Here is a 25,816-nt window from a genome sequence, read left to right as displayed (position 1 = left end):
AAGTAGATATATGGCTTTCTCGAATTATCTATCAATATGCATGCCGTGTGATGGAATATGGATGAGGTTTTGGCTCCCGTCTCAGTAGGCCGCCATCACACACAAGGGTCACACAGTCCCTCAACTCACTTATACAGGCATGTTCTCCGACCTTATCAAGGGCTAACCCATAAACCCTCATCGATTTTTTCTTCATGCTCAGGTAATATGGGTTTTTCCCAACCGACTGGCCTAGATCGTTAAGCACAGATTGGTATCAGCAAACCATCGTTTGCTTAGTATCGTTCACAAGGGACCACACTCCCACTGAGTTCATGTTCCACTATATCATTTCATTTTACAAGCACTCATAAGGTCTTTGACCACATAAACCCAACACCTCCCACTTGACCTTTGAAGGCCTTACATTCTCTCTTTCTTGTTTTCTCCCATTCTCATCTCTCTATCCAGTTACAATCTCACTCAAGCATTTTTACTTATTCTCTCAATACATTAATCATGGCTTTCACCATCAATCTTTTCACAAAAGGATTTATAGAGGTAACACATTTTTTTCTTTGCTGCTCGGATCTTATCCCAAAAATAGTCGTAGCATATCTTTTACATCGCATCACGAGTCACGGACCTATTGTCCTCAAAGACCATCACATACCCTCATCGCATGGGGTCGTATGTTCATGGGCTCAAAAGAGTTCTTTAAATAAGTTGTTCTCTTTTGTAGCCATACAACTAGCACCAAACATTTGGGTTTCATGGATGAACAACATTATAATCTGTTGTTCCATTTGGCATGTCAAATACCAGCAGGTGCTCCCACTGGAATATATAATTTATCTAGATCTCAATCTTTCTCAATCTCACCTTATTCCTCAAGTGATAAAAACATGGTTTTATATGCCTGGAGTTCTTATGGAATCGTGACTCCTTTGACACGCATATCGTCACTGTGCTGTCGCAGAAAATTCTTACTGCCTCACAACGCACAAGGTGTAAGTCAAGTCACTTAAAAAATTTCTTAATCCATACGGCCTCCTCGATCACCAAACAGCACGCCATGTACTCTACCTTCATGGTGGACAATTTCTTCATATCATGTCATTGATATTCAAGAAATTGCACCCCCTCCAAGCATAAACACATATCCAGATGTAGACTTCGCATCATCGGGATCTGTGACATAGCTTGCACCTGTATATCTGAATATCCAAACAGCTAAAAAAAAAGTGGGACTGTAGCAGCTCCCACTCAATTATTACACATACAATATATACATTCTCAACATTCTAATGCATATATCATGAGGTAGCATATCAAGTCTCATACAATATGTAATTCAATACCCGTTGGTTTCACAATATGTAAAAACTTTCATGAACCAGAAAGGTTCAACCACACTAGACATCTTGGTAGTAAATTCATACAAGCCAAGTTATGTAATCAACACAACATGTGTTAGGGAAGCCCAGCATAATGGCATTCCTACAACATTCCCTATGGTTCAAAGTCTTAGGTAATCGAGGATTTTAAATAACTAGAAACATGGGTCAAAACATATAGGTATTTAAAAAAAATACATGATAGTTCTTTTCCTACTTTTATAAATACCTTCAAGACACAATGTCTTTCTTTTTAATAAAAAAAATTGACTTGGTATATATATATGCATCCACAAGCAATAGTTATATAATAGTTTGACAGTTTAAAATGATTTTCATAAAGACTTACTGGACCTTGCAAGACTATGTGGCTTTCTCAAAACTATATTCATAGACTTAGGCTTTTTTCAAATCATCCAATTTAATTTTAAAATACATGCTTAGCCTTTATAAATCATTTACTGCATTCACCTTTAATTTCGTACCAAGTCAAGTTCATGGCCACAAAAACAAATCATATATACCATCTTATAATTTTATCTAAAATAAAGCATGACTAAATAATGTCTATTAAAGCTTTGACAAAATATTTCATCTTTGGTAATTATCGAGAATTTATCAAGAGATCGTCATCACATGCAACAGATCATATTATAGACATTATTGAGAGGATGGTCACCAAGACCAAGTTCCTTCAAAACACTTCCTTTATACTTACATATTTGAATGAGTCACACCTATCTCGTTCAAAGCCCTTGATCAAATCACATCTCCATGTGTATCACTACCTTAAGTAGTTCATACTCAAGTACAAGGAGGAACAAAAACACAATATATTCAAAACCGGCACTTTCAAATTTATTAACACTTATCACTTAATGTCCATACACTCTATACATATTTATAAAACAATTAGCCAAAATATAACCAAAGCACATTAAACAAAGTTATTGAACCATTTTTCCCTATATGACCTTACCATATAATGTGGGATAGATTTCAGACTTCAAAATCATATAGTGTGGTACCTAGACTTTCTTGATTCGTCATATTACTTGTTTGACAAGCTTTTGTGATCTTGAAAGTGCACACAACTAATGGATAATATATTAGTCATCGGTTTCATATGTCACGAAGTGTCCATATCTTCGGCACTTAGATTCTCCTGTTTTATACCGTGAAAAAAATATCTTTTTCATCCCATTATTTCAAATATCATAATTTCGATTCTCTCACTGATCTTTAGAAATCTATGCTACCACCAAGTCTCTTTATATATCCCTTCATTTCGAAGAAACCAATATGCTTTTATAGGTATTGTATTTCTTCTTCTTTCTGCTATTTCCAGATCGAATACTCTTCACATAGAGTCTCTTATCTTGCTAACTCTGCATTACATCTCTCTGAAGTTGTATTATAATAAACCATACTCATGGCATACTATAAAGCCTTTTAAAATGAGTCTTAAAGGTCTTCATAATTGGGAATTCGACGATGTCTTAACATGCTACATCTTTTAATTTACTGCAGCATAGAACATGAGCATCCCATGATAAAAATATAATATCTGTCAACTCATAAAAAGTTTATCTCCAAATCCTTTTGAGTATTGAAATAGACTCAAAAATATAAAATAATGATCAGTTTCAATCCTAAATTATGCCATAAAATGAGTCTTCGTTTCGGGGACATTTAGGTTGCAATGCAATTTTCTCAGCAGAAAATCAGATTGAGCACCTCTCAATAAAAAATTGTTTCTCTCAATTCTCAAAGAGTTTCTTCTTGAAATCTGTTATATTGAAAACTAGACTCAAAACCAAATCATAACATCATAGTTTTAATCCCAGATAATACTTTCCTTCAGAGAAACAAATAAGTGACATTCACATCATAAAATAAATCATATTGCAGAATTTTAGGATGAACACTATCTAGTAAAATTGTCTTTTCTCTCTACCATCATGGAGTTTCTCTTTCAAACGAATTTTGTTTGAAATTAGCGACATAATAGTAACACATATATTTTCACAAGACTTATATCACTCTGTTAAGTAGGCTTGATAAATATAGATATTCATGTCTTCAATCCAAAATGTAGAAAATTCAGGATGACCTCTCTTCAATCCAAAATTTTTATTCCTCTCTTCCCGTAGATATTTCTCTTTCAAATAAATTTTATTAAAAAATAAACTCAGAATGGAAGTCCAAAAATTCACTGTGGACCATAAAACATTCTATTAAATATAGAAACAAAATCATGACTTCCAGGTCAAGGAAATAGTTTTCGTTGCAGAAAATAGCACTTTCGGACCTTTCAATAAATTGATTATATCTTTCAAACCACAAGGAATTTCTTGACCGCAAAAGTCATTAGCTTTCTTATATCTCATTCCCAATCTTCATCTAAACTCAATAAAGAGAAAAGATAATTAATGGCATCAAGTATCATTAGCTCTGATACAAATAAAGAAAGACCTATGTAATCTTTTACCGAGGAACAAATTTTTTTTTTTTTCACCCCTTTTTTATGGAAAAAGATCACTTACAGATGATCTTTATTATAATAAGATAAATTTCAAAATAAAATCAACATAACAATAAAACCAAGATCTTAATAACTTGATGCCATTAAAACAACTATGCATTATGCTAGAGAAAAAAAGAAAAGATTTCAAGAAACAAAAAAAGAAGAGTGCCGAAGATTACCTCAACCGGGCTTATTACACCCCACACCGAGTCACCACCATCCGATGGTGCGGGATCAACGGTCTAGCTTCAATCTCAAATCGGGAAAGCAAATTTCAGCCAAACTACACCAATGGAACATGAACATCTCTTAGCAACCTAGTTTGAGAGAGATGGATTCTCTTTTTGCTAAACCCTAAAACCCTTAGCCGTAAAACCATATTTGAGAGATAGGAGAGAAGAACTCCATAACCTAAACCCTTAGGTTCTTTCACAATGTGAGAGAAAGAGATCAAAACATGAGATAGTGGTGTGTGCCCCTTTTTGGGATATGAGAGAGAAAGATGAGAATTAAGTACAAGAGATAAGGTGTAAAGATTTTTGGGTAGAGACAATCGCTTTTTATAAGCTTTGAATAAAATTAGGGTTTTCCTTAGCTAACTTCTTCTTGTGAGATTGAACATAAACCGTCAATCAATAGTGACTTGTGGGGTGAGAGATCTGAGCTATCCATGTCATAGATGAGCCATCAACATTATGGAACGTGTATGAGCCATTAACCTCATTTCCTAAATCATTTCCCCATCGATATATTTAAATAAAATAAATATCATGCATTCTATAAAATTGCACGATCCATGTTACATATTCCATAAGGATATGTCAAATAATATCAAGTAGATAAATACTACTAAATATAAATAAGATAAGATCTATATCAATTCAAATTGACCATATCTCTTTAAAACAAACTTGCTACAAAATAGATTAAGCCACAGTAAATATAGCCCTTCAAAGATTTGACCATATGCCACAAATCAAACTAACTTTATCTTAAAAGCAAACAAGAGAATCCAAAGAGGGCGGGGTGTGCCACCCTTTTGTGGCACATGTGGGCCCCCACCCACATGCCACATGGTGGGCCCATGTGCACTATGGGCCCCCATGGAATATAATAAAAAAATATTATTTTTAAAATTAAATAAAACAATTTAAAATATATATTTGAATTTTTATAACTTTGTAAGAAAAATAACTGTATTTTTATAAGTCTAAAAATCACAAATAAAATATTGAGAGATTCACAAAAATTCAACTAATAAAACTAAAATCATTTCAATAATAAAATGAGCACAATTAAATTAATATGATGGGAAAAGGATCCATATGGTTTTAGGAATCCAATCTGTAATAACAGGGTACTTCACCTTCAACTGTGGACTACAGACCACACTAAAGTTAACGAACCGATCCAGTGTTTTCCATGACCCACAGTCTAAACAAGGGCTCATTAGCGGGTCACCAAAGTCAGGTCGATGAATCAAGGAGTCGCAACCCCAGTCTTTGGATTACAAGTCCTCCCCTAGAGACGAGTCAAGATCACCACGACCTGATGCGACTACAGCTCTATGGCGCATAGAGGTATCTCTCGCACATGCATACGCTTCACCCAAAGGTGGATATCTGGCTTTTTAAAATGATCTATTAATATGCATGTCGTGTGATGGAACATGGATACGGTTTTGGCCCCTGTCTCAGTAGGCAACCATCACACACAAGGCTCACACAGTCCCTCGGCTCACTCATCTCGCATGTTCTTCGACCTCATCAAGGGGTGACCCATAAACCCTTATTGGTTTGTTCGTCATGCCTAGGTAACATAGGTTTTTTCCAACCGACTCAAGGAACCACACTCCAACTGAGTTCATATTCCACTATATCATTTCATTTTACAAGCACTCGTAAGGCCTTTAATGGCCACATAAACCCAACAGGGTCTAGGCTGCTCAGTGCCTAGGCAGGTGCCTAGAACCTGGGTAAAAAATTTTGATATTCTATAATCTATCCATAATTCATATTTAATATTTCCATGAAGGAGGAATTGAGGAGAAGTTGAGAAGAGAATTTTGATAATCCATAAGACCATAATCCATATTTTCATACAATGCTAAAACAATAAAACCATACAACCATACATTGATAGTCTGATACACACAAAAATTAGATAGTAGAAACTAGAAAGCAGAAACTAAAAATAAGAATAAGAAAAAGAAAATATACAGAAATTCATAAAATCTACAGTCCAGGACACAATAGTTAGCACTATAACAGTCAACACAAAGAGTTAAGCACTCAAGCGTCTTCAACTCTTCATACTTCAGTCATCATCATCATCAGAAGGAATAGGGTAAGCCTCATCATATGCATTTCAGAGTCATCTTCATCTTCAATATAACGCTTGTCCTTCTCTGTTTCTTCTGAATCTGTCTCTTTCTCCTTCACTCCTTCTCCTTCTCTGTTTCTTCTGAATCTGTCTCTTTCTCCTCCACTTTTTCTACCTCCTTCTTACTATGTGCCGATGAGAGCCAAGAATCTTGGTTGTTCTACTATTTTCTAACTTTTTGTGCATTCTTGACCTCAAATATTGTATAATCTCCTCTTTGATAGCCTCAAGAATATTTTTACACGGGGCAACATCCCCCTTAATGTCAGCAAGGCGGTTTTTGAACCAGTAAATACCCCGAATTAGTATCATTTCCACAACAATTACATTTAATACGATTTTGTCATTCAGATTTGGGTTATAACCATACTTCCAACCCGGATCACCACTTCTAGAGGAACTTGGAGAAGATATTTCTATAGAACAAGGCTTATTATCATCCTTTTCTAGTTCTTCAAAATTCAGAAATTGTCTAATCTCATCTCGAATAACTTCAGAAAATTTTTTACAATAAGCAACATTCCCTTTAATACCAACAAGGTATTTCTTGAATTGGTTAATACCTCTCTTGATATCTTTTTTTACAAAAATTACGCCTTATACAATTCTTATCATTTGGTTTCGGGTTATTACCATACTTCCGATCCGGATCACTTCTAATAGAATCAGAAATAGACCTATTCAAATGACAAGGATTTTGTTATTGTTTTTGTTTACAGAATTTATATATTGCATAATCTCTTCTCTGATAGCTTCAGGAACATTTTTGCAAAGGGCAATATCCCTCTTAATACCAAATTTTTTTACAAAATGCAACATCCCCCTTAATACTAGCAAGATGTTTTTAAAACCAGTTTATGTTGTTTTTTGTATCTTTTTCATAATAATTGCATCTCATGTAATTTTTGTCATTCGAATTCGATTTATAACCATATGTCCAACTTAGAGCACTTCGACTAGATCTTGAAGAAGATATCTTAAAATAAAACAAGTAATCTAAAAACCAAGCAATAAAAAAATTACTTACTTTGATTACTCAATTTCTAAATTTTCAATTCAAAGATGATTCTAAAGACTCAAAATCTTCTAAAACACCCTCCAATACATTTTTAAAACATCACAAAATAAATCTAATACGAATGGGTGATGTTTTGAACAAGTTTTTATAACTTTGATAAACCTTCAATCCTCAATTCACTACTGATGCTTATTGTCTCTTGCTGACAGTCAAACCCATCACAATCCTCGTCAACATGACCATCATCATTGTCACCACCATCAACCTTTTCTATCTAACCCATCACAATCCTCATCAACATGATATCATCATTGTCAGCACCATCAACCTTTTTTATCTGTCAAAGAGGAAAATGGTGAGTGAACTCCCATTTCAGTCTCTCAGGAAAATGGTGAGTGAACTCCCATTTCAGTCTCTCAAAACTGGCTAGAAGACCTCAAAATCATGGTCCTGAGCAAGGTCATGCCTTGAACAGCATTGATCAGCGCTGTCAATGGGTCAAAGTTCATGCTTGAATAGGAAATATTGGTGCTCTCAAAGGTCCTGCTATCTGAGACATTCAAATGATCAAATAGGGATAGATAGGGGAGTACGAGGACAACAGCACTCCTGACCAAGGTTTAAAACCCAACGTGCCGAGAGTGAGAAAGAGAGAGGGAGGGGGAGGAACAATAGTTCTGAAATGGTTAGGTTTCTCACTCAGACATCACGAAAGTACGTAAGAACCGAACCATGTCGAAAACCGTAAGGCCAACAAATTAGAAGGCTATATCAAATATATTAGTTAAGTTATACTAAACAAGAGGCATAGGTCATACCTTTATCACTATGCCTCTGCAAACAATCTTCCTAAAGGAGTAGGAGAATGGTGGGCAAATTCTTCCCTTTTGAATCATATGGGCATTGCATTGATTCCACTGAGACCCCAAATGCTCTGTCGATATGAAATTTAATAATTTCACGAAAAGCGATATCATTATGCTGCAAAACTCTATGATATGCATTCATATAAAGAATTGTTTCGTTATGCAGGTGCTGCACCCTACATTGTTATTTCTCACGGCCAAAATTTTATGGACTGGAAACAATGTGCCGGCAGAACTCCTAGCAAAGATATTGAATAAAATCAAAAAGACAATTGGCTGGCCCGAGTCTAGTACAGGATCAAAAAGCCCCAAACAAATTTCCAAAAATATTAGGACAATTTTTTAAAAATAAAAAACATGTATTAAAAGTAAATTCAAAACCAAAACAACTTCAAAAAGTTAAAACAAGCTTAAAAAAGTAAAGAAACATAAAATTAAAAAAAAAAAAAAAAAAACTGATTTATAGTTCAAAATTCAAAAAAATATAAAATAGTGGCAATGGTATAAAAACACCTACCAATCTTTGCCTAATACTTCCAATCATGTTAGAAAAATTTGCGTGACATATCTTTTATTTTTTATAATTCCTTTTCAAAAATATTTTTAAATGCCTGAAGTTATAGACAAAACTAGGGGGTACACAGCCTCACCAAGGGAGGAACCAAATAACTCGGCAATGTCCAAGTCGACTCGGCCGATTCCAGACACAGAGACTCAAAGTGCAAAAAAGATGTCAAAGTTACCGGAACAATGACTTCTAGATCAAACCCATCCTCCAACACTCGGCAAAGCTGCCCTGTCATCACAGGGAAAAGCATCCTCTGTACTTTGGCAAGTGACATTAACCAAAAAAATCAATGGAATTAAGATAAAGACATAGCCCATTAAAACAAGATAAGGATCGAGCCTATACAATACAATAGTAACAAGAAAGACAACACAATTCAAAAGACAAGAACCATTGAGAAAATTACACTCACAGTAATACGGCAAATGAGAAGCAAACCACCTGTGCACCCAATAATATGGAATTGATCAAAATCGAGGTCACTTTCAAAGTCAGACTTAACATGCCACAGGCCATTCAGTTAAGCTTGCCATATAAAGCAGATCAGCAAATTGGGCATACTTATTCACTGACCTAGGATCTTAAAATTTCTCACTCCCATCTTTCATATGAAAGAGGGAGAGATCAATCCTAGGATTTTAAAATTTCGTCACTCCCATCTTTTCATGAGAGAGAGCTCTTCTTTGTGTTGGCTATTTTCTTCTTTGGTAACAAAATGGTGCCTAATTCTGATCGTCTTCTTATTGCTTTGATCCATTTAGCAGGCATCCTTTATGCCATTCTATTCTTGTAGGGGGTTTCCTACTCTTGATCGACACTTTGTTCTTAGTGTTATTTACATTTATTTTTACAATTTCGATGACATTCGTGATATAATTCCCTTCCACTCACGGTTAATCCAAGAATTGATGAAGTGCTTGCAATGGGCTTCTTGGTCTTGTAGAATTGACTGCTAGAGTAATGGTGGATGCTAGTTTGGTCATTGGATTGTGGTGTGAATCATGGGTATCTAAGCTTGAGTTATGGGGTAGAACAATGTTTTTACAAACAATTGGAAGGGAGGTTTCAAACTGTAGTGGAATGAATGGGAATTTAAGTATTTAACTGCTTTGGTTTTTTTTTGACGTCTCTGAGTCGATAAGCTCTATCTACTGCTACAAGGTCTCCAAACAGGGCAACCACATTTAATAGATCTAAGATCTATACGATGAAAAGAGAGAGACTTCTCTTTCCTGAGAGTATGACCCAGACCTTGAAGCCCCTATGTATAAATATACTTCATTTGATATGTAATTGCTACAATTCTAAGACACAGGTTTCCTATCATATTATGTTTCTATCGGTGTGTTTGATTTTTGGAAGACGCTGGTCGTCCATGCCCCCATAGAAACCTCTTATAGCCATCCGTTATGCTATTTTTGCAATCGCAGCTTCCTAAAGTGTACTGATTCATGTTTCCAAATGTAGAAAGTGCTACAATTTGGGGAAGACGAGGTTTCATGAAATCAAACTCCCCTTAATTTCTCTTTCACATTCTAAAATTATTTAGATAACTTGAACCCCTGCCATCCTTCTACTTCGGTAGAAGGCACCAGTCTATGTCATTAGAAGATTTTTCTTGCAAGCAGCCATTTCAAATCTAAATGGATAAGGCCCATATAACTGTCCAACAAGAAGAAAGGAATATCAGCCATTGCAAATGCAGAAGAATCCCCGAGGATTGGGAAATCAAAATTCCTTCAAATCTCCATAAGGAAGGATTATCTATAGAGTGGTTGGACCAGTGTTTTAAAATCCTGCAATCTTTTTTTCATTTTACCTATTCAGATTGGAATCGGTCAGGACCGAATCGGTTATGGGATGGTATGGATCCCGGTCTGATTTCCCCTTAAACCCGGCCTCTTACACAAACACATGTTCCCTTAAATCTTCACTTCATGAACCCCTATTTTTATTTTTATTCTTTCATAAACCTTGTCCATAAATAATCATATGATCCAAATCAGTGTTTTTTACTTTGCATTAGGCCAGGCATTCGGCCCTAGCCCGAGCCAAGTAACTCAGCAAGTCTGAGAGGACCCTGTTGGGTATGTATGCCAAAAATCAAAAAACAGAATTAAAAAGTTTGTAGAAAATATTTAAAAATCAGCGAAAAGTAAAGGAGGTTACGAAACCCATTAAAAATGACCATAGAAGATGAAAAAAACATATCCAAAAGATGGATTATTGAAAATTTTGATTTACACTTGAATATTTCATAAAAATCAAAGGAAAAATAAAGAAGTTCCCAAATCATCTCAAAAACAATAAAAATATCTAAGAATGTAGTTCTAAATAATATAGTTCTATTTTTCACATGATTTATGATTTTTAATAATTCTACATATTGTTTACACTTTTCTTGTGCCTGACAAGTTGGCCATCCCAACTTGCCTTGGCCATGGGGCGTGGCCGACTCCACTTCAAACGAATCCGTGATGTTTAAAAAGTTGCAAACCAATTTTGGATTTGCCGCAGTCAGCTGGCTTGGAATGGGATCTTAGCAAGTCCAGAGGCGAAAGATTGGTACGTGACCTGAGTTTTATCCTAAACTTTACTATTTATGCCTATCTTGCATGGATAGGGGTATGCATGTCGATGTAGAACAAGGTTACGGGGTGTCAGATGCTTTGTGTCCAAAATGTAGGATTTGACGACACGGCTATGTTTTCATACCCACACATATACAAACATTGATAAATACATACATACAAACATACATACATACATGTATAAATTTAACAATGATGATATATACTTACAAAAACTAGCAAAACATTCATATTTATTTCATTCATAATATAAAAGAAGATATAAAGTATCAGTATAAAACATGATGCACCATGATTCTGAAGTAAACAAGAAAAAAAACAGGAAAAACAAATTGCACAAAACATATGATAGATCATAGATGCTTTTGATTCAACACCAAAATTGGAACCACTATGATTTTCATCCACGACACTATTGGGTCTTAGGTGTAACATTCTGCCATAACCTCCAATACCCGAAATCACCCAATCCAGCTGCGAATCTAGAAGAATCCATACTAGTACACATGTCAACACTTCTCCGACACAGTTACGGGCCCCTTGTCAAGCCATGTAACATAGTGTTATGCTAAGAATCATCGGTTTGAATAAAGACACGCTTGGGTTGGACCGGGCTATTCATGCTGGGGACCTTCGTGCAATCCAGCTCGAGTTTTTAAACATGGGCTCTAATCTAGAAGAGCACCATTATCCACAAGCTACATGAGTCAACAGTTGCATGCTTTGGCAATTTGGAAATTTGTTTTAGTAAATTAAAATATAATGAGAAATAAGCAATTAAGAAAAAAAGGATATTTGAAAACATAAAATGAAAACAAATAAGAAGATAAAGAATATTTCATCTCAATATATTTTATATATTGACAATGCCTAGTGCAAATTCAAGCTTATGAACTATAGAACCCTTGGGTTGTTTTTGTGCTGCTATTGACATTTATGAATTTCAGTTCAAACTCTGTTTCTATTAAATAATCCATCTACCACTGTTTTAGAGCAGTAGGTTTCCTATTCTGTTGTTGCATTTGTGATTATTTGGGTTATGTAGCTTTCTAGTCTTCAGTTGGTAAGCTGAATTCAAAGCAAGCAGTGCTTTTTCTTTGTTAGGCTCGACAAAACTGTAATGACAATATTGGAAACAGGAAAGGGTCATGGCATTTGTATTTTTTGGGTTTTGTAGTGTTCTAGTCTTCCATATGGGAAAATGCATTCAAGGTAACAAAGCTTATTTTTCTTGAGACCAAGAAAGCTATAGTGACGACATTAGAAAGTGTCATGTTTAAATTTTTCTTGACTGGACCTGTACATCCATGTGGGTTGGCCCTTATACTGAAATTATGGACATGCTTTAGAGGTAAGTTGAATTCTAACTTTTGGCAATTTTTAAGAGTAACTTTTGAGTATATCTAGATTCTTAGGCATTCAAAGTAATTGCAACGGACCATGATTCTAAATTCTCCCTCACCCTTGATATCAAAGAAATTGGACCTCATGAGAAGGAGGTAATGGTACGAATGAGTGTCATTTTTCTATGCAGATCAAGTTTCCCAATACTCACATTTAAGTTATATTTCCTCTAAGTTACATAAGTGGTTCCGGCAATGCTAGAAGAGGTCAATGATGCTTTGATATAGAAAATATCAGGACTTTTGGAGGCATATGACCCCACATTCACTGAAGATACCGGCAGATGTCCAAATGAAATGTTTCCATTATGATCTGTTCCTTCATATTAAGATCCGTGTGCAGATCATGGAACTTCAAATTTTCAGTGTTTTAATTTCGCTATCTTAAAGTCGTGGATTCTTAGGAGTTATTTTCTTTAAGTTTGTCTGCTCTTCTGCTCTTGCTTATCTTTTGTTTCTTCACAGGAAGTTAAGAGGAAAGCTGAAGCTGCAGGCAACAATAATCTGGTGGTCTGGTGAAGCCAGCAGTTGGTGACATGTGATGTCCTCAAAACAGTTGATAGTTTGGTTATTGTGACCAGTCATGATTCCTTGCACGATAGAGTTTTAATGTAGGCTTCATTCTTAGATCAACTTAGATTTTCAGTTATTTTCAAAAGAATATTACAGTTCTTTGTTTGAGGCAACTGATATTCGGTGAAGTTGTTCATCTAAGACGAATATTCACAAGTTTGAAAGGCACTTAAATATATTCCTCTGAAATAAGATATTCAGGATTGACGTTTAAACTTTGTTGATAATGTACTTGATTGAGTGTTTTGTGCTTGTGAAGCACATCGTGCTTCAATGTGTTCCCTTATGTTGAAGTACTATGTATGGGTTATGAAGTTGAGAACATGAGAAGTTTGATGGGTTTTGGCTGCATACATTTTCACAAAGTGAACTTGAGATTTATTTCTTAATGGTAATCTTATTTAACTGGAAGGTTGTATCATTTTATTGTGGAAATGATGAGCAATATGTTCTCCTTGAACTGAATTGTGATCCTTTGGTGCAACGTTTAGATAGTTTCACTTTTTTTACACCTTAGCCTTAGATGTGTAAAGCCTTGTGTATGAAACACCTTCTGATTTATAGTCAGCTTCAAGAAAGTCACCATCATTTAAGTATGTCCATTATTGTGTATTTTCAGGCTTTTTGTATTGCCAATGGTTCTATGACCTGTACCAGCTGAATTTGCAGCTTTGAAAAGTTGTTCCGCATTTTGGCCAATGGATTTCAATGTCAATGATAATCATATTAGTGTGGTTCTCCTAATATCTCTCCCTCTATGTACTGGATGCGACATTGTCATCATCAATACTAACTCCCCATTTTACATAAAACTCTTCTTTGAAATAAAGGTTGAATAAATTTCTTTCTTTCAAATTAATACTATCTTAGATCTGTGGTGTACTGGATGCGACATTGTCATCATCAATACTTACTCCCCATTTTACATAAAACTCTTCTTTGAAATAAAGGTTGAATAAATTTCTTTCTTTCAAATTAATACTATCTTAGATCTGTGGATGCCTTGCTGCTTGTCCATTATTTATCTAAATTAAGTTGTTTTCCTTGAATATGACACTGTCTCGATTCACAAACCACTCATTGCTTAAGCCAAATGACTTCCATGATGATTCGATTGATATCGTTTTGCTTTCATAACCTGTCACACCCCAAGAATTTACAATACTGATATTCCTGAGATGTGACAGTCAAATCATATATACATCTCTTGATAGGACAAATTTACACTGACGAATTCTTACAAAGTAACAAAAAAAAAGCTTAGACACAACTACAATATCTTCCAAAGTTGATCTTGACGAGGACACAAAATGAAGCCGCAGTTATCTTGAAAAATGTTTACCATAGTTTGATGAGTTTGGCTACTCAGTAAGTGATCATCATAATCCTAAAAATAATCATGGTTGAAAGATATCAATATTTTCCAAAATGAGATCTATTAACAGAAATGCATCAACAGTTTCACTTTCAATAAATGCATAATTTAAGTATAATCCGAATAATTGAAATGCTTATAACACTTTTAACGGCAGACAAAATTCAAAGGATTTCACAAAATACCCTACTGGCGTCCCAAGTAGGTCACCTATATACCCCATCAGCGTCCTGATGGGTCCACTTAATCCCTATCGGCGTCTCAGATAGATCCACTTAATCCCTGCAGGTCCACTTATACCTCACCGGCGTATCGGATGAGTCCACTTAAACCCTACCGGCGTCCCAAATAGGTCCACTTATACCTCACCGGCGAACCGGATGAGTCCACTTGCATACTTAAATTATTTCTAAATCTCTTTAAACATTCGAAAGCAGCAATATCATGTACTCAACATATCACTGAAACCATTAATAAGAATTTCACTTAAACCATTAATAACAGTCACTCTCTATAATATTTCAAAAATAACCAATCAAATATTTTGGGCTCAAATTTAGAAAGGTAGCAGTTTGTAAAGGCATTCTAGCATAATTGCCAATTTAATATGTATAGAAAAAAAAACTCTTATAAAAATTCAAGAATACGGAATTATCACAATTTATGGAATATCAATTCACAAATAAACATTTCACAACAATACTATAATCAATTGCAAAAATGTCAATTTTTAAATAATAAAGCAGTCATTTGCACATGAATTTTACAATGTCTAAATATTCAAAACAGTAGAAAGAAATATCACAATTTTACTAAAAGCAGAGATATCACATTTATTTATAACAATAGACAAGAAAAATAAATAAATTTATTTTTCTAATTTACAGCATTCAAAATTTCTAACATAGATAAAATATCACAATTTTTATTAAAAAGAATATTTTTCAAGATAATGGGGTCACGTGCGCATCAAATTTATCGCGCCTAAAATTCATGATAATAAGCAGAAATAATTATTTCATTTTATTTTTAAAAAGAATGGATTATTTTTCGAGACAATGAGGTCACTTACACACAAAACTGATAAAATAAAGATCCTAGACGGAAATATCACTATTTATTAAAGTTAGACTATTTTTCAGAAAGAAGATGTCACTTATACACAAAACTTATAAAATAAAGATCCTGGACGAAAATATCACTATTTATTAAAAATAGACTATTTTTCAGAAAGACGATGTCACTTACCCACAATTATTTGAGAGGAAGCTTCCGATAAAAAAATTCGATTCGAGAGAGAAGTTCACTGTGTTTCGACCAGAGAGAGAGATCTCAAAATTTTGTTTTAGGGTGGGAGTGCTCACATCCCCTATTTAAATTCTTATAACGTATTATTATATTGTTTTATTACGCTCTACCTCATACCTGAGGTATAGCGTTAAAAGCAAACTTTTATCGTACGAAAACTACGTCCGCTAAAGGACGTTGCCAGCTGCAAGCAGCAGGAGGCAAAAGGAGGCAAAGCAAAACTTAAACCAAAGTAAAAGTTTTGAAAAGTAGAGATGGTCCCTAAGGACCATCATGTTCAAACGAATCATCATGTATTAAAAGTTTCTTTTCTTCTTTTCCTCTTTTTTTTTTTTTTTTTTTTTTTTTTTTTTTTTTTTTTTTTTTTTTTTTTTTCAAAAGTTTAGGATTGTTACATAACCTCTCTTAGATGTTGCTTATATCATACCATTCAACTTATTTTATCTCACATGTTTCTCTATTAGTTTTTGCTGTGATCATACAATATTTTGAGCCAAAGTTGAAATGGGAAAGATACAGTTGTTACTCTAAATATACATTGCGAAATAGTTTGGAATGTGCACCTATTGATCTTCCTAATAGGTAATTCTCTAAGTTCAAGTGCTTTGTAGCATTGTGCTCCACTGATTTTATGGCTCCACCATTCTCACTATTGGTGTACGATGGTTCTATGATTTGCTCTTGACAGGAGCAATGCATACATGTTGTAAATTCTGCCATCCAAGCTTGCACTGAAGCAATAGACCAACATAAAGGGAAACGTACTGTCAAGGAGATTCATAAGCTGCGAGTACTATTATTCCAATTGGGCATGTTATAAGTGAATTACGAGTGCATTTGCATACATGTGTGCTATCAGGCTACAACAGTTGAGTTTTTTCTTTTGCAAGTAATTTGTCTTACTTTTGTGGGGTATTAATTTTAATTTATTCAAGAGTAAAAGCTCATAGAGGAGTAAGGACATTTAGCATGTGTGGGAGAATAGAATTTATAGGAGCCTTTAAGTTCAGCAACTTGTCCAGACTCAAGGCTAGTGAGGAAAACTAGAGAGGGAGGCCATCTTTTGGGAGGATTTGGTTATTAATTAATGGGATTCTATGAGACCATTCACCATTGTCACAAGCACTATTTTTTGGACTCGGCCGCGGTAAGCCGAGTTACTCAGCCTCAGCCTATAGGTGAGGTCAAGTACCATATACCGATTATATATATTTTTTATATATCCACTTTTATAATCATATGCGGTTGAATTGGCTTTTTGACTACTATATATGCCTCAACACTCTCATGTCTAACGCTTGAATCCTAGGCACGATCTTTTTTTTTTTTTTTCTGTTAAAAATAGATGTTTTTTATTTTATTAAAAATAAAAAATAAGCCATTTCCTATTTTATTCAAAATAAGCATATTTAAACACGGGGTTTAAAATATCATGGGCAGGAATTGATACCTAAACCTCCTGAAAAAAACCCCATACCCTTTTCCCAATACACTACTTAAGTACTTACAATTAGAATAAGAATCTTATTATATATATGTCTAATTTCCTTTTGTTATTCTCTCTTTTTTAATAACTTAGCCAAGTTATTTGGACTTGGCTGAATAACTCGCCTCAGAGTATTGGCTAATTTTCTTTTTTACCAAAATGGTACATCACTCTGATCTTCTAATAGCCTTGAACCATTTGTCAAGCATCCTCTGTCATTCTAGTGTTTGTGTCATTCTATTGTGTGGTATCCCCCTCTTAATGGACAATTTGCTCTTTGCAATATTCATATTTTTTTTCATAATTATTTGTGATGTCTATGATATGATATTCTCCCACTCATGTTAATCCAAGATTTTTCTTGATATAGGCTTCTTTATCTCTTGTAGAGCTGCGGGTGAGATCAATGGTGGAGGCTTGTTTGGTTATTTGGATTACTGATATCACTCTGCCCTTCTAATAACCTTGAACCATTTGTCATCTATATTATTTTTTAAAAACTAGAATTAGAGATGAAAATTTACTTTTCAAGCCATCATAAAGAATTCAGTATGAAAATGATAACTTTTGAGACTATTAAAAGCTGCACCATAATTTGATTGTTTAAGGTCTCAACTTTATAAAAACCTCACCCTTTTAGTAGGGTTTTTTATTTCGGTACAAGTCACCGGCTGGAAGCGATAGCTAGTTTCATTGTATTCTTTTGTGCCATTTGTTGGGATATGCGCCCAATCATCCATTTAAATCAGATGTCTGCGAGATTGGGAATGGAGATAAAAGATATCGGCAAGCTTTGTATGCTTCTTCTAGAACATTAAATTTATATACTTCCCTTTATCCAACTCTCCATTCTGAATGGAGGGCTAAGATTTACCCAATCACAACGTCACGTCTTTACACTATTTTATTTTAAATTTTTTTCTATAAACTATTTTGATACTAAATTTTGGATGTCCAATCCTCTATTAAACTTGCACTAGCGAAAAATAAAAAAAAATATTTTCAATAAAATAAAATGACCAAAATACCCCTAAAAGTTTCAAGGGGTATTTTGGTTATTATAATTTATCGAAAAATTATTTTTAATATTCTTTATAGGTGCGCCCCAATGAGAAGATGGGACATACCAAATTTCATATTCATACAATTTGTATAAGAAAACTAAAAATAAAATACTTTCAAATGTCGGATCTAGGATCAAACGGTTAGTGGCTCTCTTGATCAAAATTGGATGGCTGGATGGTAGAAGAAGCATAGATCTTCTATGCTATAGGGGAAGTATAGAAACCTTTCCCAAAAGATATAACTATGGAGATATAAGGTAAGTTTTCCCTTTATTAATAAGTTTTGGGTGTGGTTTGTATAAAGCTTAGGCCCTAAACAATTAAAATATGGGATATTTTTAAATAGTGTTGAAAGATGTAAAAATCTTTGTAATGGTCTAAAAATTTATTTTTATTTCTAATTATAAAATTAAAAGTTTCAAATAGTGTAGATAAAGCAAACCCTATAAACACTTGAAAATAAAATTGATGGCCCAAATAATGTTTTACAAGCATATCTATACATCTCGAGGTTAATACGATCGATTTAAGGGTTTTTCGATATCCATACAACTTCTTCTAATGCATTTTTGGGGTACGCCTTGTTTAGGTACTCGACCTTATATAAACTTTTTCTAACTTTTTTCTATTTCTAAAGAATAATCTGTATATATACACCACAAAGGTTTGGGCACTGGTAGCATCCACTCAATTATTCTTGGGTTTAGTAATTGGTTTTGGAAAAAAAAATATTTCAGAAGAAAATATTTGCATACTAAGCGTCTCCCCTGGGAATAAACTCCAAATTTTCGACATTCAAATCTAAGCAATCTAAAATTGAACTCTTTTATTTTAACTATTTATGTTATATATATCCTATACAAAAGCACCTCATAGGTTTGGGCAACCAAATTTTGCTTAGGTTTGGAAATTGGTTGGAAAAAAAAAATCAGATCATAATAGTTACTTACGAAGTGTTGCCTTCGGGTATATACTCCAAGTTTTCCGCATTCAAATCTATGTGATCTAAAGTTGAACTTTTTTTCTTTTAACTATTCATTTGGCCCTTTTAAATGGAATCAAGTAATTTAAAATACAACATATGTAGTTTCTATAAGGCCTAGGTCTTTTTTTTCTTTTTTCTTTTTGAAAATATTATGTAATTTTATTGCTCAGGACGAGTTACAATACTTTCAACCAAAAAGAATATCATAAATAAGGAGAGATTGAAACGTTGTATCTTTCTTCTTACAATAACCTGCAACCGCATTGGCCTCTCTATAGACATGTCTAAATGATACGAATAGGCCATTCCCAATCTCAATCACACCCAGCCAAAGTGATCGCAATCTCTATAAAGGTCTTGAAATGTTGTTGCACTAATTAATAACATTCAAAGAATCTCCTTCAATGACACATGGTTGCTGAAGACCTCTATCTTTCACTATTTTTATCCCTTGTCAAACTGACAACATTTCCGCTTCATTTGTTGCTTTTTCACCACAAGGGCCGGCATAACAAAGGATGATCTCTCCACTTGAATTCCCCAAAACCCCCCCCACTCCAGCTGGTCCCAGATTCCTCAAAGAGATGCCATCAAAATTCAATTTATACTTGTTGGGTTTATGTGGCCACTAAAAGCTTTATAAGTGATTATAATAAAACATTTGATATAGTGGAACGTGAACTCAATGGGAGTGTGGTCCCACGTAGACCATACTATGAAAACACTGTTTGTAGATACCAGACTGTACTTGACCGTTTAGGCCAGTCGGGTGGAAAAAACCCATGTTATTTAGGCATAGAGGATAAACCGATAAGGGTTCTATTCGGTCATGCCTTGATGATATCGGAGTATGCTCAGATGAGTGAGTTGAAGGACTATGTGTGATGGTAGTCTATAGAGACGAGAGCTAAATCCTCATCCATATACCATCACACGACATGCAAATTGATAAACCGTTTCGAGAAAGCAAGCCACCTTCAGGATGAAGCAAATACATGTGCGAGAGATACCCCTATGCACCATAAGATCTGTGGTCGCATCAAATCTAGGTAACATTGACTCGTCTCTTGGAGAGAGCTTGAAATCCACATACTGTGATTGCGACCCCTTGGCTCATCGGCCAGACTTGGTTGACCCACTAATGAGCTCCTGCTTAGACTGTGGGTCATAGAAAATACTAGGTCGGCCTAATAAAACAAGTGTGATCAGTAGTCCACAGTTAAAGATGAAGTGCCCATTGATTATTGATTTAATCCTCAAACGATATAAATCATTTTCTCATCAAATTAATTTAATTATATTTATTTTATGATAGAAATTATTTTAAAATTATTATTTGAATTTTTATAAACCCCTAGATATTTTATTTATAATATTTAAATTTATAAAATTAAATATATTAATTTTATAATGATTTAAATATTCAAATAATATTTCAAAAAATTATTTTTATTAATTTTAAATATATAAAAATTTAATAAGGGCCCATTGTGTACATGAACCCACTATGATCTAGAAGGTGGGGTCCATGAGGCCCTCTCATGGGTGGCACACCCCACTCTTTAGATGCTTCTTTTACAATTTTGGAAATGGTCAAATTTGATTTGTAGTCAAAGATTGGCTTGTGGTTGGAATATATTGACTAAATATTTGACTTGATATAATTTTGAAAGATTTTGTGAAAGTATGAGAAGGCTTGTGTTATTTTATAGAATGCACAATATTTTGATTAGATAATTTCAATTAATGGGAAAATGGTTTAGGAAAAGGGGATAAAGATTCATGCATCTTCCATAACGTTGATGGCTTATCTATGGAATTGATGGCTCAGATCTCTCACCCCCATAAGTCACCCTTGATCAATAGTTCGTGTTCAATCTCACTTAAGAAGCAAGCTATAGAAAATCCTAAAAAACCATAGACCTTATTTTGCTCTGTAAATAGAGGTCATCTCCCCTTTTAATTCTCTACACCAAAAACCTCTCTTCTCTCTCGCTCTAGAATTTCTCTCTTCTAGAAATCATAGGGGCACGCCCTAACTCTAGAGTTCCCCCTCTCTCTCTAGCCTAATCTAAGGGGCACACCCCACCTCCTAGGTTCTCTCTCTCTTTAGGGTGACCTAAGGGGCATGCCCCACATAGAAGGTTTTCTCTCTCCCTCATCTTGCTTAAGGGTTGGGTAGAATTAAGAGATATCCTAGACTAGATTTTGAGGGTTTAAACCTAGGCTTAAGGTTTTGTGATCAACAAGGCTTCATAGTTCCATTATAGGGTTTGGCCTAAACTTGTTTTTTCGATTGAAATTGAAGCTAGATCGTTGATCCCACGCCATCAGATGGTAGTGACGCAGTGTGGGTTGTAATAAGCCCGATTGAGGTAATCTCGAGCACTTTCTACTTTTATTTCTTGTAATTTCATCTTCATATTCTCAAGCATAAGAAATAGTAATTTCAATGGCATCAAGTTTTAAGATCTTGGTTTTATTGTTTTGCGGATTTTATTTTGAAGTATATGTTATTGTAATAAGACCACTTGTAAGTGATATTTTGCCAAAACAAAAGAGGTGAATATATATATATATATATATATATATATATATATATAAATTTTCGGTAAAAGATCACATTGGTTTTTCTTTCATTGGTATCAGAGCATAGTTACTTGATCGTTGTTAGGAGTGTTTTCTAATTTTTTGCTTGAGAATAAAAGATATGATTGCTTTTACCTTCATCTATGAGATCCTGAAAAACGAAAGATGGGACCAATTATGCCCCTTGGAGAAGAAAGATTTGATGTATTCTTTATGAAAAAAACTTGCATGAGATACTCTACGAGCATCGTCCTCATCGTCCAAGTGACGACTCATCTCAAGCAATCAAAGATGAGTATGCCACTTGGAAGAGGAGGAACTTGAGATATAAGAACATTTTTTTATGCCTCATGATTGACTCGTATGCTTCTAGGTATGAGTCAATTTATACTACAAGTGGAATCTTTAATAGACTTGAGAGAGAGTATAATGATCCCTCTCTCATAAAGCAAGCTGTGACTATGAAAAAGTATAATGAATTAAAGATAGCATAGGGTACTAAGTTCACAGATCATTGGTTAGGTACCTTGATCTTGCCCGGGTTGACCTGGTGGCGTGGTTTCGGGTTCGAGATGGACCTGCGACCTGAGATCGCTTTCTCAATAACCTCGTGAATAAAATGAAGGCAAGAGTACCAATCAATGAGAGAGGAATTAGGGTCCTGAGGTGGGACTGACCTCACGTAGGTCCGTGACACGCTTGAGTTGGCTTGCAGGGGCGCCCTCTTAGATCACGTTGAAAAGCCCCCTAGCTTATAGCTGGTTTGTAATCACCTCCCTTGACCTACTTTCTCATGCAAATATATACACAAGCATTCAAAATGCAGACAAATAGGGCATAAGTCCCCACCTTGTGCTGATGGGGAATGAGATGAAATAAAATGAGAGAGATGAATTAAAATAAAATAAGATTAGAAGATAAAGTTAAGATGAAATAAAAATAAAATGGATTAAAATAAAATGAAGTAAAGGAGAATAAAATAAAATGGATGGAAGAAAATAAAATAAGATGAGATGATTAAAATAAAATAAATGAGTGAAATAGAGTAAGGTATGATAGGATAAAATAAGTAAAATAAAATAAAATAGAATAAAGGAAAATAAATTGAAATGAATAAAATGAAATGAAAGGAAGGGAGTAAAATGGCACGAAATGAAAGAAAGGGATAGATGGAATGAAATAAGATGGGATGCTGTGAAAATAAAATAATAATAAGAAATTGCGATAGTAAAAATTAATTAAGAGATGGAGCGAAAGTTAGTTCTAATAAATCAAAACCTAAGAGTTGATTAAAAGAGAGAGGGGAGGTTTTAATAAAATAAAACTATGAATTACTTAGTTAAGAGAGAGAGAGAGAATATTTTAATAAAATAAAACTAACGAATAGGTCAGATAAGGGAGAGAGTGAATTGTAGTGGGTTTTACATGAATAGAAGAGAGAGAGGTGGCCTATGGGTTATTGTATTTTTATACGAATGAGAGGGTACAGTTTTTAGCTAATAATGAAAGAAGAAGGAAAAGTCACTTAAAACTGAGGAGGCAAGAGGGGGGAGCGAAATGAAGTGAGGTGGACGAAGTTTTGGATAAATTGAACGAAAACGAAAGTTACGAAGTTTAAAAACGAGAAGAAAAGGAATACGGGGGATTTCGCTGGCGTTTTTTTTTTTGTCTTATGGGTTTTTTAGAGAGAGAGAGAAGTTGCAGAGAATGGGAGGCTCGAGAGAGTCGGGAAGGTAGAGAAAGAAGGCAGCGCGAGATGATGGTGGTCATGGGTGAGAGATGAGCTGCGGAAGGTCGGGGCGAGAGGAGGACGGAAGCTTTGGACAGGAAAGGGGCAGCTACGAGATTGCGGAAGTAGGTGAAACAGAGTGACGAAGACGGTGTGGAGTTGGAGGTAAGAGAATTGCTGATGGTGGAGCAGCAACGTGGAAGAAGTTTCGGGTGGTGGAGCAGCAAGGCGGAGAAGTGGGAGGCGGAATAGGCAGGCTGGGTGGCTGAGCGTGGACAGCAGAGTGGCGGCAATTGGCTGCTGCAGGGCGGAGGAGCAAGGCGTGGTGAGTGATGGATGGTCAGGGAGATGGCGGGGCTGAGATTTGGGTTGGCTCAGCTAAGTATAGCAGAGTTGGTCACAGGGTAGAGAGGGAGTAACAAGGAGTTCGAGAGTGGTGGCTGATTGGAGTGGAGAGATGGTGGCAACCGGTTGGTTGCGTCTGGTTATAGGGAGTTAGAGAGAGAATGAGCAACAGAGTAGTGGCTGCAGCAGGGAAGGAGATGTGATTGAGAAGACATGGGCTGAGAGAGCTGGAGCATAGGGGCTGAAAAAGAGGTGGCTCGTAGCCTGATTGCAGGCGGGTGAAGTGGAGGGAACAGCTGGTTTTAGAGAGAGAGGGGAACAGGGGTTGAGAGCAGGAAGAGGTGAAGAAAGGGGAGAGGATGGGTCATCAGAGAGCAGGATGGCAGAAGAGGTTGCCGCCTGGTTGCAGAGAGGTGAAGCAGCAAGGTTGGGGCTGCTAGAGAGAGAAATAGAGGTGAGAGCAGGGTGATGGTAGCGAAGGCGAGGCCGTGAGATGGTGGCTCCCAGCGATAGACCTCGGTCGCGCACGGCGATGGGGAGGACGGATCGTAAACGATATTAGGGGAACATGGGATGCGTAGTAAGATGGGTGCCCGAGAAGGTGATAGGTAAGACGGGTGCACTAGACGGCAATTGGTAATAGGTAAGGTGCACAAGACGGCGATAGATGAGAGGCGGGGAGGAGGCCAGGATCGGTAAGAACTGTGCACGAGACGGCGATTGGTAAAGAGTCGGGGCAAAGGTGGTTACCTGGGACCACAGGACCTGAGAGGGAGGAAGTCACCACCGGCAAGGGCAATGTGAAAGGGTACATAAAAGAAATAGGAGAAGGATGAACATGATCAGAAGAAAAAAGAGGACGTGGACCCGTGGGTCCGCATGGAGGAAGTGGTCATGCAGGCAACCCTACAGAAAGGAGAAGAAGATAGGGGGATCGTCAGGAGATAGAGGGGAAGGGTGGTCATGAGGGACTATAGAGAGGGAAGGAGAGAATAAAAAAAAGGAAGAAAGAGTGATAGGCTTCCACACCGTCTGTGGAAGAGGAGAGAAAAAGAAGAAAGAGTGACACAAACAGCAATAACATTAGACTTCCAACATATGTGGAAGAGGAGAGAGAAAAAGAAGAAGAGAAAGAAAGAAGAAGAGAGGGACGAGAGCAAAAAACATTAAGCTCAAGGGTATCGATTCAAAAATTTCTCTCTTTCTTCTTTTTCCCATGATGTAACCCAACAATATGCAAGATAAAAATTTTATTAAGCAAGTGAAAGGCTTGTATATAATGATAGTAAGTGATGTATATAGAGTTTTGCTCAAACATGAATAGATGGATCAAAATTAAACCTAATTGCTAAAAATTAAGATTTAATTGAATTAAAGAAATTCTAAAAATGAGTGTAAAATAACAGATTTGCCCTTTCTTAATAATTTAGGAAATTTCAGAACAATCTATTTACGTAATCTTCCATGGATGATTTGGGGTTGCTCTGGTACCCATTTGTCGAAAGATGATTGTTTTCTTGTAGGGCTCGACATGACAATCGATTTGATATCAACTTCAAACTATGGATCGTGGTTTTAAGCTACGATCATGCAACTTGAAATTTGGAAGAATATTGAAACTTTGGATCGAT

The 25,816-nt window shown here is 35.5% G+C and overlaps 1 long non-coding RNA gene across 3 annotated transcripts; it reads right to left on the bottom strand.

Annotated features, from left to right (window-relative positions):
• Positions 1-7,113: 7,113 nt before the first annotated feature.
• Positions 7,114-24,983, bottom strand: LOC148782022 (uncharacterized). 3 transcript variants are annotated; one of them, XR_016055272.1, is made up of 4 exons: positions 24,936-24,983; positions 22,789-22,894; positions 22,638-22,696; positions 7,114-7,640 (listed from the first exon to the last, which is right to left on the bottom strand). It is a non-coding gene; the product is annotated as an uncharacterized LOC148782022 (long non-coding RNA). The 3 variants fall into 3 exon arrangements; XR_016055271.1 differs by having other exon boundaries at positions 22,789-22,897; positions 24,936-24,970; XR_016055270.1 differs by lacking the exon at positions 24,936-24,983 and having other exon boundaries at positions 22,789-23,255.
• Between the last annotated feature and the right edge of the window lie 833 nt (positions 24,984-25,816).

This window comes from Amborella trichopoda, chromosome 5, assembly GCF_054954075.1.
Source record: "Amborella trichopoda isolate Santa Cruz 75 chromosome 5, AtrichopodaSantaCruz75HAP2 v2.0, whole genome shotgun sequence".
Classification (NCBI taxonomy): domain Eukaryota; kingdom Viridiplantae; phylum Streptophyta; class Magnoliopsida; order Amborellales; family Amborellaceae; genus Amborella; species Amborella trichopoda.
This window is presented reverse-complemented; position numbering and strand designations above follow the sequence as displayed.